The sequence below is a fragment of the Chelonia mydas genome, chromosome 1 (genome assembly GCF_015237465.2).
Source record: "Chelonia mydas isolate rCheMyd1 chromosome 1, rCheMyd1.pri.v2, whole genome shotgun sequence".
NCBI classification, from domain to species: Eukaryota; Metazoa; Chordata; order Testudines; family Cheloniidae; genus Chelonia; species Chelonia mydas.
The window spans coordinates 226,157,480-226,176,517 of NC_057849.1; the positions used below are offsets into that span (position 1 = coordinate 226,157,480).

A 19,038-nucleotide genomic window follows, 5' to 3' on the forward strand; every position below is an offset into this window, starting at 1 on the left:
CTTTTTTTAACCCGGTTATAGTCTTGGCCTTCACAACATCCTCTGGCAAGGAGTCCCACAGGTTGACTGTACGTTGTGTGGGAAAAAAATACTTCCTTTTGTTTGTTTTAAATCTGCTGCTTATTAAATTTCATCTGGTGATCCCTAGTTCTGATGTTACGAGGAGGAGTAAATAACACTTCCTTATTTACTTTCTCCACACCGGTCATGATTTTACTTCTCTCCATTCTGAAAACTGACCATTTATTCCTACTCTGTTTCTTATATTTTAACCAGTTACCAATCCATAAGACGACCTTCCCTTTTATCCCATGCCAGCTTATTTTGCTTACGAGCCTTTTGGTGAGGGACCTTGTCAAAGGCTTTCTGAAAATTTAAATACACTATATCCACTGGATCCCCCGGTCCACATACTTGTTGACCCTCTCAAAGAATTCTAGTAGATGGTGAGACATGATTTCCCTTTACGAAAAATCCATGTTGACTCTTCCCCAACAAATTATATTCATCTATGTGTCTGACAATTTTGTTCTTTACTATCATTTCAACCAGTTTGCCCAATACTGAAGTCAGGCTTACCAGCCTGTAATTGCCGGGATCACCTCTGGAGCCCTTTTTAAAAATTGGCATCACATTAGCTATCCTTCAGTCACTTGGTACAGAAGCTGATTTAAATGATAGGTTACAGACCACAGTTAGTAGTGGAATTTCACATTTGAGGTCCTTCAGAACTCTTGTGTGAATACCACCTGGTCCTGGTGACTTATTACTGTTTAGTTTATCAATTTGTTCCAAAACCTCCTCTAATGACACCTCAATCTGGGACAGTTCTTCAGATTTGTCACCTTTTATTGGCAAAAATTAGATCATTTTAGCAGCTTTCCCTCATATGGATTTAAAAGTGAAAATAAAATATTTGTGTAATCAAAATAAGGCAGATGCTTACTGTAGGATTTTCCATCTCTATTCCCATGAGTTAACTATATATATATATAAAAAAAATCTAATGACTTCATGCAATTGCCCACGTATGCACAACATTTATCAGCAACATTTTCATTCCTTGAATTTCATTCTAATCAAGAAAAACGCAGATGGTTCTTAAAAGCAGCATCTTCGCTACAATGCTATTCTATCCGTCTTCATCTTGTGCTCTGCAGACACTTCACAGCATTATTCGTTCTGTGCCAACTTAATAGGAGCTGGATTGCTTTGTAGTGCAATGCTGAGCATTTTTAAATATACACTGTCACTTTATTAACAGCAGGTCTATTGTATAGGAGTTTTTTTTTAACACTTACATGGTCATTATGACTAGTGGTAAGTATCTCAAAGCTATTAGTGACTTTTATAGGTCAGTTCATTCGAAGCATCTATTAGAGTCTATGAATATGTAGTGGAAACCCAATGGCTGGCTCAGGCTGCTAACGCTGAATTATTATTAAATCTCATTATAAGCCTTGAAGTACAATGGTTCTAATGGACTGAGCCAGCAAGGGAAGGAAAGTTCTGCACACTGCTATGGCTCTTTCCACTGCAGGGCTGAATTTAATGTGATACAGGCAAGATGAAGAAGGGGGTGCCTCTCAGGTGTCTTAGATTGTACGAGCGCTGCATAGGACCTGTGTGCAGGGTTTTTAAATGAGGCTCCCAGGCACTCTACAGCAGTAGACCAGCGAGGGGGATCATCAGGACCCAGTCATGGCAGGCAAATTCATACAAGCAGAGAGCGCCTACTGTGAATCAGGTTACACACAATGTGTTTTTGCCATTACAGGTAGCATATGGTTCCATGCATGTTGACATTACAAATCTTAACCAGAAAACAATATGAACTTTGTAGAACATTTGAAATATAAATGTACACAACATGAATCCTGAAATTTATAAGGGCTCTTTCTTCTGCTCCAAGCCATTAGGGACAATATAACAGCTAATATGGGTGATCAGAAGTATTCCTGTTATACCTCAGACAAGTTCAGAAACATTCCGGTTTTAGTCATAGGTTTCAGACATCTCAAACTGCCCACACGGAGGCTTTTTCAAGATATGTCTGCATGCTTGTATTTGTACCACCAGCCATTTTTGAGAGGTAGAGAGGCCCCTCAGCACCCACTTTGATAACACCAAGCACATCAGCTAGAAAATGCACTTTTAGAAATAAAAGTGACATACAATGCAAACTGGACTCTATTCCCAGCTCTGACATGGACTCACTGTACCTCCCGTTAGTGTTTCTGTGCCTCGCTTCTCCCCGCATGTCAAATGGGGGCTGAAGATACTCACCCTCCTTTGTGAAGCACGGCAAGGTTCTTGGATGGAAAATGATATTTAAGTGCCAAGTTGTTGGTTTTTAAATATGTAGCTTGCCTAGCATGACAGTTCTGTGATCCACACACTTTGGGGGCTCTATTTCAACACATACTGTGCTGTTCTGAGGATGGACGGTAGTGCCTTGAGGCCTCAGAACACTGAAGCCTGGTGTCTGGGGGCAAAGCAGAACAAATACGAATGAAACAGTTGGTCTTCTGATTACAAAGCCAAAGAAAATTAATCTGATAAACTGACACCCAGTCACACATCATATATATGCTGATGGATCAGCATATTATATATAGTCATTGCTGATCCATCTGCACAACCTGCTACATGCCAGCTGCATTAATAAAGATGAGATGGGAATTGGAATTGAAGACTCTTTAGCTATAAGATCAATTTTCTTTTTCTTAACACACACACTCACTCTCTGAAGTATTCCTTTAACGTCAACAACATTCCTTTAGCGCCTCATTCTTTTCATTTTTTCTTAAACAGCTCTAGCTATAAAATATAAGATTAGTAAGTGATGAAAGTGACTGAAAACTATACACTGACACCAACCCTCTTCATTAGCATCCAATTTAGCATCAGACTGATAGATTGCGTCAGGAGATCTGGACTGGAGTCAGTCAAGTGTGGGTGGTAAAAAGGTCTTAACTGGACATCAGCAATCAAATCGCTGGCATGTTGCTTTTCATATCAGCAACAAAACAGCCAAATTGCTATGAGTTGTTAAAGAAAAAAGAGGATTCTACACCCATTAGATGCAAAAGGCAGAGAAACAGACATTGACTTTTACTTCCTCTTTTAGCAGTACTGTAATCCAGAAAGCAAGGGAAGGGGGAGAAAATTCTAAAGAATATTCAGTGCTTCTAGTAAGGTTTAATGCATGAAAAAATATTTCAGCAAGATCCCTGAATCCCAGAGCCAGGGATAAAGGGAAATTTAATTCTTAAACTTATTAGTGAAAGTGTGTTAGTCTCCCCACACACACTGTTTTGATCCACTGAGGATTTTAGTAACAGAACAAACTTATAGCAGGTATCCTTATGGATAGGACCAAATTCTATCTGCCTTCTTTTTCTTCAGCTGGATTCACAGTATAAATCATTGGACATGTTGAAAACAAATTTTTCTGTACCTTCTTGTCAGTCATGAAGAAGTCTTTCCACATACAATTGCACCAAAGCACTGCATGTTAGCCTATCAAGTGTAGCTTAGCTAGAGCCTGAGTCATTATGGGCTATATCTGGATCTGGAGCGAGTTGCACATGCTTCCACCAGCTCTGAATTTGGGTTTTTGTCCTTGGAGCCCAAAAGGAAATAGTGTGCTACAGTTTCTCGCTTGGTTGTGAAAAGTAACACAGGGCCAGATTTGTAAAGGTATTTAGGCACCTAACTCGAATCTAATGTGGCACCTAAGCGCCTAGTATGATTTTCAAAAGCACCTATCAGCATCTTTAGCTGCCGAAATTCCTTTGTAAATCTGACCCTAATTCAATTGGAAATTCAAAATTGGAAGGGCATGTGCTTACCCTTCTCCATACTCCCCAATTCAGTAAGGTTCTTAAGCACATGAGCAGCCCCATTGGCTTCAATGGGACAACTTAAATGCTTAAAGTTAAACATGTGCTTAAGTACCTTGATGTGGCATGGCCTTTAATGGCACAGCAATGTGCTGTTATGTGGGAACTGCATAATTTGGGTGCTCAGGAGAGCTGAAAATTGCAGTGAAATGGTTATTCAATAAATTTAGCCTCTTTTCCTGTTCATGTTATTCTAAAACAAATACATTTGCTATTCAAAAGCTTTTGAAAATGGAAAACATTTCAGCCTATGGACTGGTTTGTGAACTAGTCACCATGATGCTTGTATGGAGTTCTCTCTATGCATCATTCACAATTCATGCTGTATGACTGCTCACCTAAGTTACTAGGCATTATTTCTGCTCCCAAATCCACACAGAGCTTTCAAAACGGCTTAGTCAGTCCTTCTGGTGTGAATACCCTTCAAAATAATCATTTGCACAAATATCTGCCTGTGAATATATTTTTGCACAAGTGAAAGCCACACACTCTTTCTGCAAACCTTCTTACAAACAAAATTTCCCCTGGCACAAATATTCACAAAAAGTGAATGGAAGTTCTGAGACAAAATCATGAGGGGGTTGTAAACAAACAGGACTCATTAATACATTTCTGTAATATTTGCCTAGTTCTAGTGGCAAGATCCATTCTCTGTCCATCAGGACGGCATGGAACTAGAGTGGTACACAGGAAACCTGGTCAGTCCCAGAAGCAGAGACTGGAAATGCCTCTAGCAAATCTCTTGTCTGTAGGTGACTCGTGAAAGGCATCAACACCCTCATCTAGAAGGATGAATTACTCTGCCTGTGTCATTAAGGGAAAGCAGAGGAAAATATTAGTCAAAGCAAAATGTATTTCCAAATCCAATAGCTCCTTGCACCTTCACACTTCTCGGAATAATAAATTGTTACAGCTATTAACATTATTTATAATTATGACAGGCATTTTAGATGTTAAAATAAAAGTCAACTGGATGGTCAGAAAGAAAATGGGCAGAGATGCATGCAGTGAAACTAATTCTTTACTGTAACTGCTTTTTCCCTTTACCATTTTTGGTGGATTTGTTTGTTTAAATTCTTTTCTATGTAAAATAATCAATATGATAAGACTCTACTATTCCTCATTTTTCCTTTTCAACTACCTGCCCACAAATGATTTCCCCCTCTCCCCCGCCTTTTTTTTTTTGAACATTTCATTCTGTCTGAACCTATGATGATAAAAAAAGAATCACATTTCATTGTGCTCCATGAACACAGAGAAGAAATTCATTAAAGATTAAATTCTGCTTGCAATCCATCAAACTGCATTTTACACTTTGGAGTAAGATTATAGATATTTGGGATAGGTATCACTAATTAATTCACAAAGTGCCACTTTTTTAGTTTTCTTTCAAAAGCAGTTAGTCAGTCCCAATTCAGTTCCGAGGGGAAGAGATTGCAGACAAAGCCAGTGGTACAGTGCTGATCCAGTACTTAGGAAACCCCAGTTCAATTTTCTGCTGCAACACAGACTTCCTCTGTTACCGTGGGCAGGTCACAAAGCCCCTGTCGACACGAACAGTGAGTTTGTGGCAAAATGGGGTTTGAATCTACTCCATACTGGCCTGATGCAGACCAAACTGTTGTGTGGACTCTGCTGAGACACATTAGCAGTTCATTATTGCACTTTGATCTAGTCCCATTTCAAAGGGGACTAGATCAAAGTGAATTAAACTGCTAATGTTCTGCAGAACAGTCCATGTGGACAGTTAGTCCTTGGCAGGTTCACCCCTCCACTTGCCATGAACTAACTGTTCATGTAGATGTTTGGATGTTCATCAGTTTGGATGAGCTATTGCCAGCAGGAGAGTGAGTTTGTGTGTGGGAAGGGGGGGGGGTGAGAAAACCTGGATTTGTGCTGGAAATGGCCCACCTTGATTATCATGCACATTGTAGGGGGAGTGGTCACTTCGGATGAGCTATTACCAGCAGGAGAGTGAGTTTGTGTGAGTATGGGGGTGGGGGAGTGAGAAAACCTGGATTTGTGCTGGAAATGGCCCACTTTGATTTTCATGCAGGTTGTAAGGAGAGTGGTCACTTTGGATAGGCTATTACCAGCAGGAGAGTGAGTTTGTGTGTGTGGTTTTTGGAGGGGGGTGAGAGAACCTGGATTTCTGCAGGAAATGGCCCACCTTGATTATCATACACATTGTGAAGACAGTAGTCACTTTGGATGGGCTATTACCAGCAAGAGAGTGAGTTTGCCTGGGGGGGGGCAGAGGGTGAGAAAACCTGGATTTGTGCTGGAAATGGCCCAACTTGATGATCACTTTAGATAAGCTATTACCAGCAGGAAAGTGGGGTGGGAGGAGGTATTGTTTCATGGTGTCTGTGTATATAATGTCTTCTGCAATTTCCACAGTATGCATCCGATGAAGTGAGCTGTGGCTCACGAAAGCTCATGCTCAAATAAATTGGTTAGTCTCTAAGGTGCCACAAGTCCTCCTTTTCTTTTTGTTCATGTAGACAAGCCCTTAGTTGCTCTCTGCCTCAGTCCCCTCAGTAGAATGGGGATAACCACATTGCCCTACCATACACGTGTGTTGGGAAAATAAATACAGTAAAGATGAGGTACTCAGCTACTACAATATTGGGTGTCATGGAAGTACATAAGAGAAAGAGGTTTACATCATAAAAGTCACCACAACCACCATCTTTGCCAGCACTCTCATCACTGAAGCCTGTCACAGCACCATCTACCTTCTCTGGCTTTTGCTAGCCACTGCCACAGTTTCCTCCTCTTCCTTCCCCCAATAGCTTCAACATAGGCTTTTGTAAGACAAGTAACATCCCTCCATGGGGTCTGGATTTATTAATGAAGTTCCAAAGGAAACAAAAACTCCCACCCAGCCTTCCTAGCTGGCTCTCAACCTTTCATGCAGGGCTCTTAGTCCTATCCCTGCTTAGACTTTCCTCTCTCTCCAGCCTTCCTAGCTGGCTCCTGCTCCCTGCAGGCTTGCAATCCCCAAGCTCTCCGCCTGGGACCTAGGGAGAGCCCCCCTGCGTAGAGCAGCTCATTCAGCTCTCCTGCTCCTTTGAGTCTTTTTGCTTCTACCAAGCAGCAACTCCCAGGGCTTCCTACATGAAGTCTGCCCTCTCCCTTTGACTCTCCACCGGCTTCGGTTTTATCTATACCCCAGAAGGACTGATTTTAGCCACTTGGCCTGCCTGCTGTGGGATATTCTTCATTTTCTCCACCTGGGGAGGTGAGCTAAGTGGGACATGGCTGAGGGTGGACCCACCTCCCTTAAAATTGCCAGTCCTCTGGGAGGACACCAAAGAACGAATGGATATGGAAACTGAACCAGATTCTCACCCCTTCAAAAAGAAAATATATGTCACATTGTGTGGAAGTTTGTATTGCCGCTACCCCTGCTAACCTTGCTGTTTTGGAAAGTAAGATTCCAGTCTACAGTCTAGTTTTTATTACAGGGACCAGCTAAGATCAGATCTCCCTTGTGCTGAGCAGTCTGTGTCTGAACAGCAGGCAGACTAAACAGACAGGCAAAAATGGTGGGAGAAAGCAAGTAACAACATCCTCATTTTACAGATGGAAAAAGTGAGGCACGGAGAGATAGGGGATTTGCCCAAATTCCTCCAGGCAATCTGTAGCACGGTTGGGAACTGAACCCAGAGCTACCGAGGGCCTTAATCGCAAGACTGTCTTTCCTCTCAGTCCGAGATCTTTCACCAGCACTAAATCCACCCCCAATAAATAAATAAAAATCAAAGAAAAGCAGCTGTTCAGCTGCTGATAAAAAACATCACACTCCACTGTGAACCAGCTGATGAGGCTGCAGCCCAATCAGAATCAGGGTGGACAGTGAGAAGGGGGGTATTAATCTTGATGTTTCAATAGCCCTTAAAGAACTTGAGGGGGGAAAGTTTTTTCTTTCCACTTAATAAATCTCTCCCCAAAAGCCAATACCCAGTAGCCAAGGTAATAGCCTAAAATCCCTAAAGGAATTGGAAGGGGGAGTCTGGGTCTGGCCAACAGGGAAAGGTTTAGCTTCAACAACACCACAAAAGCCTCCTTCTGATGTAGCCGAACTACAGAAGCCCTGTGTAATCATTAATAAAACAGAAGAGAAGGTTTGCCAAAAAACCAAACTCTGGTTAAAAACTAGAAAGCCAATATCCACAATCTGTTTAAGACTATCTTATTTTCTGATGAGATTAGAGTCCACCAAGTAATTTAAAGCAGCAAAAATCCCAGTCATGACAACAACAAAAAAAATCTAACTTCTTTTATGTTTCAACAGAATTATTATAACGAGCAGCTGAGGACAGCGGGATTTTCAGATGAAAGGTTTACCATCCTAGAATCAAAAGACACGAGGCATAGTCTCTCTTTATTTGCATCGGAAAGATACAGTATATTACACAAGAGACCATCTCACATGTATTTACATGCTACTGTTTACAACTGCTGATGAGAGCAGCCCAACCAATAAGTGTATTCTCAAATACCCCCAAATTTCTAACCTGCCTGCAGTAAACCAAGGATGAGGTGGGATTATGTCAAAGCGTTAGCTAATCCATTTCCAAATGTATTGCTTTAAGAGAATAAGGCTTCTAAAAGTTACTAACAGCCATTGGTTTAAAAGTAGGGCAGTTGATTTTCAAAGGGGTCACAAGGATTAAGGCACCAATTAAGGCACTGCAATTGAAAGTCAATGGGATTTGGGTGCCGAGTCTTTGAAAATTCCAGGCATACTACATACTATCACTCATCTAGCAGTGGCACTCCAAGCACGATACAGCCACATTTGCAGATGATACTAAAACTGGAGGAGAAAGAATTTTTATTGTATATGTTATTTTTATTATATATGTATATCTATACAACTATATTGTATAGATCTGGCTGGGGGTTGCCTCCTTACACAGCATGGAAACAGGAAGTATTCAACTTGGTTCTTCTCTGCAATACAGCTGACGTGACTGATGTGAAAGTGAAGACAGCATCTAACAAATAGTGAGCCTGGCCTAATTAGGTTTGTAATGAGTAGCTGCTCTATACCAAAAGAGGCCTTTATTCAGACGGGACTTTGAATTTTTAACAGAACACATTTTGAAAGAAAGAATGACAGAACCTCTGGGAAGAATTTGATAGAAGCGATAAGAAAATGCAAAGTGTTCAAACAGGTATTTCATGGCATTGTGTCTGCCATCTGCTTTTCTACTGCTAACTGTGTGATGAATACAGTCAGGAGTAGAAACTGCCAAAGTGGAGGAACAAGGAAATGCAAAAATTAATCAATGTTAAGGGGGGAAAAAACCCCTCAGAGAGGAACAAAATGCCAGGGTACCTTGTAGGAGGTGAATGGGAACATTTACAGAGAAGTGAAGGTGAATGCAATTCAGATAGAGCTAAAGCAAAGAACACAATGAAGACTGGCACTGCACACAATGAAGGATAATAAAATGTAATTTCAAGTATATAAGATGAAAGAGGTCAACTGAAAGAGTCAGTAAGGGCTCAGAGATACAGGCAATTCAGTGACAGAGGCAGAGATAACAGAAAATGTAAATGAATTTCTTGCTTCAGTGGTCACATGGTGGGGAGGACTGATGCCATGAAACAGAAGGATTTTTTTTTTTTTAAGAAAGGATAAGCCAGAACTGGTAACAAAGAAGTCAGAATTACTGAACACATCAGGGCTATTCAAACTTCAGCACAAATTTGTAGAGGCTGCGGTGGAGGTATTTCTATCTGGGGAATAACCTGAGAACTCAAAATATATACTATGTGTGATGGGGTGGGTCACAGAGACCCCCTTTGGGACTGTCACCTGTTGTGCTGAGACTATCTCCGAGCCTGTTTTCTCTGCCAGTTTGGGACTCTGGAACCCTGCCTTGTTGATCCAGACACACAAGCCTGCTGTAACACAGTCCCAGGGTCTGAACCACGTCCCCAAAGCTGCAGACTTAACTGAAAACAGCTTAAGAAGTGCTCCTGTCTCCAGCACCCAGATACCCAGAGCCCATTGGGCTCCAAACCCCAAATAAATCCGTCAAAGCTTATACAGGGTAAACTCATAAATTGTCCGCCCCCTATAACACAGAGAGAGAGAGAGAGATGCACAGCTGTTTGCTCCCCTAGGTATTAATCACTTACTTTGGGTTAATTAATAAACACAAGTATAAAAAGTAGGATTTAAGTGGTTTCAAGTAACAGACAGAACAAGGTAAGTTACTAAGTAAAATAAATCAAAATACGCAATACTAACTTAATACACTAAGGATATAGTTACAAATACTAATGTCTCATTCTAGATGTTATCTCAGGTACAATCCTTTTCAGACCAATGTTGTAGTTTATGGCCTGGGTCCAGCAATCACTCACACCCCCGTAGTTACAGTCCTTTGTTCCAGTTTCTTTGAGGCGTCTCTTTGGAGTGGAGGGGCCATCTCTTGAGCCAGCTGAAGACAAAATGGAGAGGCTTCCAGGGCCTTTATGTTCTCTCTTGTGGGCAGAAACCCCTTTGTTCTTCTGTGCAAAATCACAACAACACGATATGCTATGCATCCGATGAAGTGAGCTGTAGCTCACGAAAGCTCATGCTCAAATAAACTGGTTAGTCTCTAAGGTGCCACAAGTACTCCTTTTCTTTTTACGAATACAGACTAACACGGCTGTTACTCTGAAACAACAAGATGGAGATTTGTAGCCACCTAGGCAAGTCACATGTCCATGAACGATTAAGCTTTTTGCAGGCCGACGCCATGGTTTAAGTGTTAGTTTGAACATTCCCAGGAAACTCAGATGTGGATTGGTGTCTCCCAAAGTCCATTGTTAGTTAAGTACTCCCAATTACTTGAATAGCCCCTTCACAGTATGTTGTCCAAACCTCCCTTGTGTGTTTCCTACAGCAAACACTTTAAATACAAGCACATAGCCAACACTCATAACTTCAGATATAAAAATGATACATGCATACAAATAGGATGAATATATTCAGTAGTTTATAACCTTTGCAAAGATGTCACATGCCATATCTAGCATAAAGCATATTCCAGTTAATTTACACTTATAAGCATATTTCCATAAACATATAGAGTGCAACATCACACTGTGTATATCATAAAGTCATACAGAACAGACAGAAGGATCCAGGGACTATTAAGGAAATACAGATCGGAAAGGCTGACTCCATCAGAAGGGAAAATATTGATTAAAGAGACTAGATAAACCTGACTGGAACACTTAGTTTGAATAAAGATATGCTGCATGAATTTACCAAAATCATGTCAGAACAAAGCTGATAGAATTTCTGAAGCAACAATACAGAGAGGTAACCAAGAGAATTTGAGATGTGTAGCTTAATGCGTAGTGCACTGGACTTGGAACCAGGAAATCTGGGTTCTCTTCCCAGTTTGGCCACTGGCCTGCTCTGTGATCTTAGGCAAGCCACTTCACCTTGCTGAAGACTCCAGCTTCCCTCCCACCCTTTGGCTTGTTTTATCTATTTAGACTGTAACCTCCTTGGGACAGGAAGTGTCACACCCAATAGGATGCTAGACACTACTGTAATACCAATAATGATGACATAATTTACCTCTATGTTAAAAAAGACTGCGATAGCGTATCACGCAAAAATGATAAAATGCAAAAGGTCAGCAGGAATGAAATAGGGATTTGGTGGCCAATCAAATGTCCTGGAGGATTAAACTGAATAGCATTAGGGGAAACACTTCTGTATAAAAGAAGTTAACAAGAAGAGTGTGACTATAAACATTACTACATCTAAAAGAGAGGTCGTTTCATGTATCAATGACCAAGAAGAAAAAACATGCAATAAGGGACAAAGGCTGTAGATCCTACCAAAGGACATTCTGTGCTGTACAGGCAGTGAGATATATTAGACAATCAGCACTGCATAATAGAAGTGGGAAATCAAATTCAGAATAGCATGGGCAGACTAGGAGCCCTGACAGATATTGGCTTTGTAATGCAGAGGCTAATGTGTGTGTGTATTAACAACTCTCTGCTGGATGGAATGTCAGCCTGCTTGAGTGTGTGCAAGAACTAGAGCAAAGCAAATAATTTGGAGCAAGTAATTTACTCACAATCGATTTAAACCTTTCTGTTTCTGAACTACCCCATAAGACCTTATAAGTTTGCTTTAATTTATTTGTTATTCAAAATTAATTCACTGATTACTTCTTGTTCAGGAGATTTTGCATGAGCAGTTCATAGTGAGTATTCTAACCCAAACATTCTACTATATTATCAAATTTTGAAAACTTTAAACCAGCTCTGGCTTGCAGTATTTCTCCACCTCTAACTTTAACTCAGTAGATTATTCTTTAGTTCAAATAGCAGAAGCACCTGCTTTGAAGCAGAAGGATGACTGATAGGTCTATCAATCAGATACTTAAAAACAAATCAAGAGGAGGATCAGTGGGGGACAAAATTCAGACTTTTTTGGAACAATACTTAGAAGCACCAAAAAAGGCAAACAAAATATTAGAATATAAAGAGAGAGGTATTGAACCCAAGGCTAAGTACATTTTTCTGACCTTGCACAAAAACAGAGTAAAATGACGACGATCAAATGGAGACAGCACTCACACAGTTTGATCTGATCATGGCAGTATGTCTGCTGCATGTGAGTGTACGTCGCAAGCAAAATACTGGTGCTAGGTCTGCACGCCCTATGGTGCAAACAGGAGGAATGCTACCTATTAGAGCGGATAGAAAATTTTCTATCAAAACAATTTTTAAATCAGGAAATTGGATTTTCAACTAAACAAAATTTTAACCAAAAAGTACCTGCCTTCTGCCAAAAAAACCCCTCAATATTTCAAACTGAAAAAAGCTGAACATCTGATAACTGAATACGTTTTTAGTTTTAGATTGCAAACTGGATTATTTCAGCCAACAGCTTAAATATTTTGGATTCTGAAATACTGCCACAGTGCCTCATGGAATTATAGACAGAGGAGAATGGGTGCCTCGTGCTCCCAATGTGCTGGGCTCCCCACTTGGGCTTCATCTTCCATTATGCACCCTTGCCGTGTGACTGCCAGGACTTACCACCTCCCCTCACCAAGAGGGGAGAATGTGCTGTATTAAGGGAGAGGTAGTTTGACTGTGGAGTTGGGCCTACAGAGGAGAATGGGTGCATGAGGCACCCAAGCTTCATCTCCCGTAAGACAATGCAACAGCATGTCTGATTTAGAGTATTTTGGTTTTTGGCAGAATTACTTCTGTTTTCTATTTTTGCCAGAAACTCAAAGTTTTTCCACCAGGAGAGGGGAGGGGAGGGGAGGGGAACAAAAACAAAACCCTTTTTTGGATCAATTCTGCAACTGGTCTTCTTAATTGGAGGCTCAACTGCACTTGGGTGCACTCTGACCTAGTTTAAACCCACAGATCCATGTGGTCAAGCCTCTTACCCTTCAGTATGCCCCCTTGTGGCCAAGCCCTTGATAACAATGCTCTCACCTCAGTTTCCCTTTTTATCCCAGTTCAGAAGCATGGCCTGTGGGGCTTGGAATCTCTTTACAGCTCCAGCCCTTTGGATGAGTCATTTGAGTCTTTCCCCTTTCGGAGTAGTAAGGGGGTCCCACCCCAAGGTACTAAGAGCCCCATGATGGCCTCCAGCAGCTAGTCACAGGGCCTAAACTCTCCTTCTCCTGTCTTCAGCAGGGAAGGAACAAAAAGTAAGTCAAAACAGGGACAAAAATAAAGTCCAGTGTTTTTGTGCAAGGTCAGAAAAACATTAGGACCACCACCCCAAATCTGGGCTTCAGCAGTCTCTTCCCCACTTTGGCATGGGTGCTGGTAGGGGGACCCAGACACACCTGGTTCCCAGCCCCAGTGCCCTCTGATAGGCAGTTAAGTCTCCTACTGCCTCCCCTCCCCCCAGGCTGCTTCCTACCTGTGTCCTTTGCAGGCATCTACTGTATAGTAACCTTCCCTGAGCCCTTCTGCCAAGAAATTGTCTCTCTCTGGGAGGCTTTTCTCAGTCTAATGCTATGGAGCTCTCAGCTTCTCCAGTAGCCAGCCAGCTCTGCTGGCCTTGCAGCTTTTTATCCCAGCTGTTGCTAACCAGCCATTCAGCCACAGGTGAGGGAGTGATTGCCCTTTTCATTAACATCTTAGGGTTTGCTAGCCATGTCTGGTCTACTGGCTATTTGAACTTGTGTCAAATAGGGGAAGCAGGAGACATGAACTGAAACAAGGGTCAGACCTTAAAGGAATTTAAGCAGAATTACCTTCTACATAGATCCGTTAACCTACTGTGTAGAACAGTTTGCCGCAGTGGAAGCAACTACTTTAGGTAAGTTTTGAAAGGCAGTTAGGTAAATATATGGGGTAGGGCAAACAATACACAACTGCTGAACTAATACTCAAGGGATTAATGGATATCTGGCTCTCTTCTGTCTTTATTAATTACTATGATTTTGGATCTGGCCTCTATGATTCAGAGACTATGGGGGATTAGTCTAATTATTTTCTAGATCTACTTTAGTTGCAATAAGTTTTAATATCATAGATATTAAATCCTTCAGGGGAAGCCTCTGTATTAAACAAGGTATTCCAATATTGAAATGAGGGAGTACTGAAAGGCAAATTTTAGGTAACAGTGTACAGAAGAATTAATAATGATGGACTAAGCTCTGTGTTCGTAGTGATCGTACATCACCATTCAACATGCTGTCTTTGTTAAAAAGGCATTAGATTGCAGCCTTCAAGGTGTTGTACATATCAGTTTCCTTTCTGAGAAAACAATTTACTTTCTATGCTGACGGCATGAGAATTATATATTATTGCTCCCTTTAACATGTGATCATAATGCATTATTGTTCAACATAGGACATTATTAATTTATTATTATTAGGTATTGTATTACTGTAGCACCCAGAAATCCCAACCAAGGTCTGGGCCTTGCTTTGGCACTGCACGGGCACAAAGATAGTCTCTGCCCTGAAGAATTTACAATCTAACTAGACAAAAAAGTAGGAGGAAGAATTCTTAATTTACAGGAGAGAAATCAGCGCATTGACCAGTTCAGTGTCAGGCCTACAGCTGGTTGAAACTTTCTTTGTTTTCAACAAAATCTTTCCTTGAAGATTCTGTTTTCTACTAGATGTAGCCCAATATCACACAGAAAGTCACTGGAAGAGACAGGAATTGAACCCATGTTTCCTAAACACCCATCTACTGCCTTAACTTCAAGATCATTTTCCCTATCTGCTCTTACTCACAGAAGTAAACAATGCAAGGTTGGGCCCATACATTGCAATAACCTCTGCATATGATGCTATGTTATGAGAAATAAATAATACATAAGAAATAATAAGTGATCAGATTTCTAAAAAGTCTGACTTTATATTTCTTTTCCTGCAGCTTAGATAAAATTCAACTCTCTTCAAATGTACTAATTTGCTTGGGCTCATACCAATCTATAATATTTATTATTACATACATTTAGCTGTTGAAAGCTTAATCTTTTGATCCTGAATTCAGCAAAGCATTTAAGTATGTTCTTAAATCCATCCCTATGCAGCAAAGCTTTTAGAAGTACATGATTAACCTTTTGCTTGCATCCCATTGAAGTCATTGATACCTGAAAATGTGTCTAAAGTTAAGCACATGCTTAAATGATTTTCTTAATGGGGCTACCTAGCTGAATCAGCGTCTTCAACGTTAAATTAATTCTCAATCAAAATTTTACTTCATATTATAGGTGGCACAGGTGATAACACCTTTACTTAAGGTTGCCCAACACTTCCCATCATAAGACCCATTTGCTTATAAATTTGCCAGACTTTAAGTATCTGGACTGAAATTACCCATGCTCGGTGTTTGCCTCAGGAAAAATGTTTTTTGGAAAATGTTAGCCAAAACAGTTCAACCATTTCTCAGAATGTGTCAAAGGGAAAGGATGTTGTTTTGCCCATGTTAAAAAAATCCGCACAATCATGTTGTTCAGAAGGGCTAGAGCCTCCATGCTCTGGAGCAGGGACTTGAAAATTGGTGGGGAGGGGGCTCATCTTGGTATCAGGGAGGGGGATGGGCGTTTTGCCATCCTGGTGGGAAATTACCCAAATTTGGCCAAGTTATAAGCCTCTGAAAATCTCAGTTTGTACATGCTCAGCAGAGACTTGTTAGGGTTTGGCTGCTAAATTCTTCGAAGATTCTGTCTACACATGGTATGCGCCATCCTGGGGCTGCAGGGCTGTGAGCCGCACTTTCCCAGCAAGTGCTGCTTCTGACAGCCGGGGGCTGCTGTGGTGCCGGTCACTGGAGCCGACAGTAGCAAGACCATCTCTTATGTGCTCTCGATGCTTCTGCTGCTGGGGGCTCAGGCATCATGGAGGAGGAAGGAGGCAGCAGCCTGGCTGGAATGTAGGAGTGAGTAGTCAAGCCTGGAGGGGTGCTGACTGGGAAGACTGGGTGGGAAAACTGGGATGCAGAACTTAAAGGGCACGTGGGGAGACTGGGATGAGGAGTCAAGGGGTGTGTGAGCTGACTGAGGGGAGGAGAATGGGACATGGTGCTGAAGGGGGTGGAGGGGAAAACAGGGATTTGGATGAGGAGCCAGTGGGGTCTTGGACATGTAATCAAGGTGCAGGGAGGGGGATGAGAAGACTGTGGGGGGAGAAGACCAGGACATGGGCAGACTGAAGGGACCAGGGGAAGAAGGATCTAACCACTAGAGAACACTGCCCTTACTACCTGGAATATAACCCAGGATTCCTGAGTCTTAACATCTCTATGCTCTCAGCAAATATCTGCAAACCCCCTAGCAGTGTACATCTCATCCTCCTGTACTAGCTGGCCCACTCTCTAGCTGGGTGACAACCTACATTTGCTTTCATTTCCTGTCTTAGCTCAAGTTGCAGCCATTTGTTCTGTGGATCTAAAGGTTCCAGTTCTGCTGGATGGAGAAGCCATGTGTAGGAGGGCAGATGAAGAATCCTGGACAGAGGTAGGACCTTGGACTCCTTAGAGGACTCTGTCCTATGCCGAAAGAACTGTCCAGAGTTGAGAGGAAACTGAGGCAGGGAAAGTACATAGAATTGTGTTGTTATTTTGTCTAGATCTGTGCATCTCTCATGCTAAATAAATAGCAAATTACATTTTAGAATCCCATGCAAAGTCTGGGTGTCTATTTGTCTTCACTATCGCATACTCCTGAAGAGGTAAACGGTAAACCAGAAGTCCCACAAACTCAGTGAGATGCTAGGGGACGTGCAAGAGCTGCTGAGGAAGCTGGAGGGGGACAGCACTAGTTTTAGGACCTAAACAATTGGATCACAACATCCCCATTGCCAAGAGGGATGTCAGACATGAGGTCCCAAACCCAGGGACAATCCCTAAACTCTGCCCCATCCCAGCAAGCTACGGGCATGCAAGATTCAGCATTTGAATGCTCTCACAGAAGTCAGGAGAGCGTCCAGCAGGGGGAGTTCAGCTAGATCTATTACAACAGACTCAGGTTCTCAGGTATTCTAACCACTCAGAGGCTTTTGCACACTTCATTGCTTCTATAAAAGGGTAAGATTTTGACCCACGGAGGGTCAGGGGGACTGACGGCCAGACCTTCATTGCCATGGAAGGGGGCACAGCTCCGGCTCCAACTCCAGCCAAAGCCCCACCCCCGGCTGAAGCAGCGAGGGGGCAGGATGGACAGCCCCCACAGCCAGAAGGGCATGTAGCCCTGGCTCTAACCCCAGCCATAAGGGCGCACAGCCCCAGCTCCAGCCCCGGCTGAAGGGGTGGGGTTGGGGTCCACACAGCTCCCGCCCTGACCATAGCTGTGGGGTGGGGGTCACACAGCCCCAGCCCAAGCTATGGGCAGGAGGAATGCATAACCCCAACCCTGTCCAAAGCTATGGGCTACCTGCCCCAGCGGAAGCTCCTGGGTGTGGGAGGGGAGCGTAATGCTTCAGCCCCAGCCACTGGTAGGGTAGGGAGGGCAAATCCATTTCTTCCCTGATCTCAATGACTAAATTGTATTCTTACTTATAATTAGCCTCTCTCTCAAGAGATTTATTCATAGAATCATAGAATATCAGGGTTGGAAGGGACCTCAGGAGGTCATCTAGTCCAAACCCCTGCTCAAAGCAGGGCCTAATCCCCAACTAAATCATCCCAGCCAGGGCTTTGTCAAGTCTGAGCTTAAAAACCGCAAAGGAAGGAGATTCCACCACCTCCCTAGGTAACCCGTTCCAGTGCTTCACCACCTTCCTAGTGAAAAAGTTTTTCCTAATATCCAACCTAAACCTCCCCCACTGCAACTTGAGACCATTATTCCTCGTTCTGTCATCTGCTACCACTGAGAACAGTCTAGATCCATCCTCTTTGGAACCCCCTTTCAGGCAGTTGAAGGCTGCTATCAAATCCCCCCTCATTCTTCTCTTCTGCAGGTTAATTCATCATATAGCATCTATATATCCAATAATATCAACTGTTTGCTTGGCCACCCACTGTGGTAATTGCAGGGCTAGATATTTGTGCTAATCAGTCACACTGACAATTAATCTCAATTAGCTATTTACCTGATTTCTTCATCCCTAAACCTCCTGTTTCTAGGGAGCTCTGAACCCCTCTCCCATTTATTGCTGTCCAACACCCCATTTCCCAGCCAGCTAACACACACACTCCTTGATTCCACAGAGATTTTACTTGCAGGTCTCCAAAGAGATGATTGTACAATTTGTGATTTTTTGAACCAATTTGAAGCAAATGAAGATGGGAGGGGCTACTGGGGCTTCCACTGATGGCGCTAGGCATGATGTGATCTTTTTCCTGGCCACTATTGGAGCCTGCCCATGTGCTAGCTTCTCCAACTGAGCTGCCAATACAGCCCATAATTACAAGGAAAGGTAAGAGCAGAGGAGCTCACAGAGCACCATTGACAGCATCAGGACTTTAAAGTACAAAGGACAAACAGAAGTTGGCGGAAAAGGATGCAATTTGCATGTAAAGGAAATGATAGGTATCTGGCCTTCTTGTTTCCAAATTTTGTATTAGATTTTTATATATAGATGCCCTCAATCCCAATGTTAGTTTCTTATTTTCATGATATATTGAGTGAACAAAACAATACAATCCTTCCCTGAAAGAGGGTCTT

The 19,038-nt window shown here is 42.3% G+C and overlaps 1 long non-coding RNA gene across 1 annotated transcript in view; it reads right to left on the bottom strand.

Annotated features, from left to right (window-relative positions):
- The window catches only part of LOC122464028, a 143,853-nt gene extending 129,901 nt beyond the window's left edge, over positions 1-13,952 (bottom strand). Inside the window, exon 1 of the long non-coding RNA XR_006287864.1 lies at positions 13,834-13,952. This is a non-coding gene — a long non-coding RNA (uncharacterized LOC122464028). The remainder of the gene's footprint in view (positions 1-13,833) is intronic.
- Positions 13,953-19,038: the final 5,086 nt, after the last annotated feature.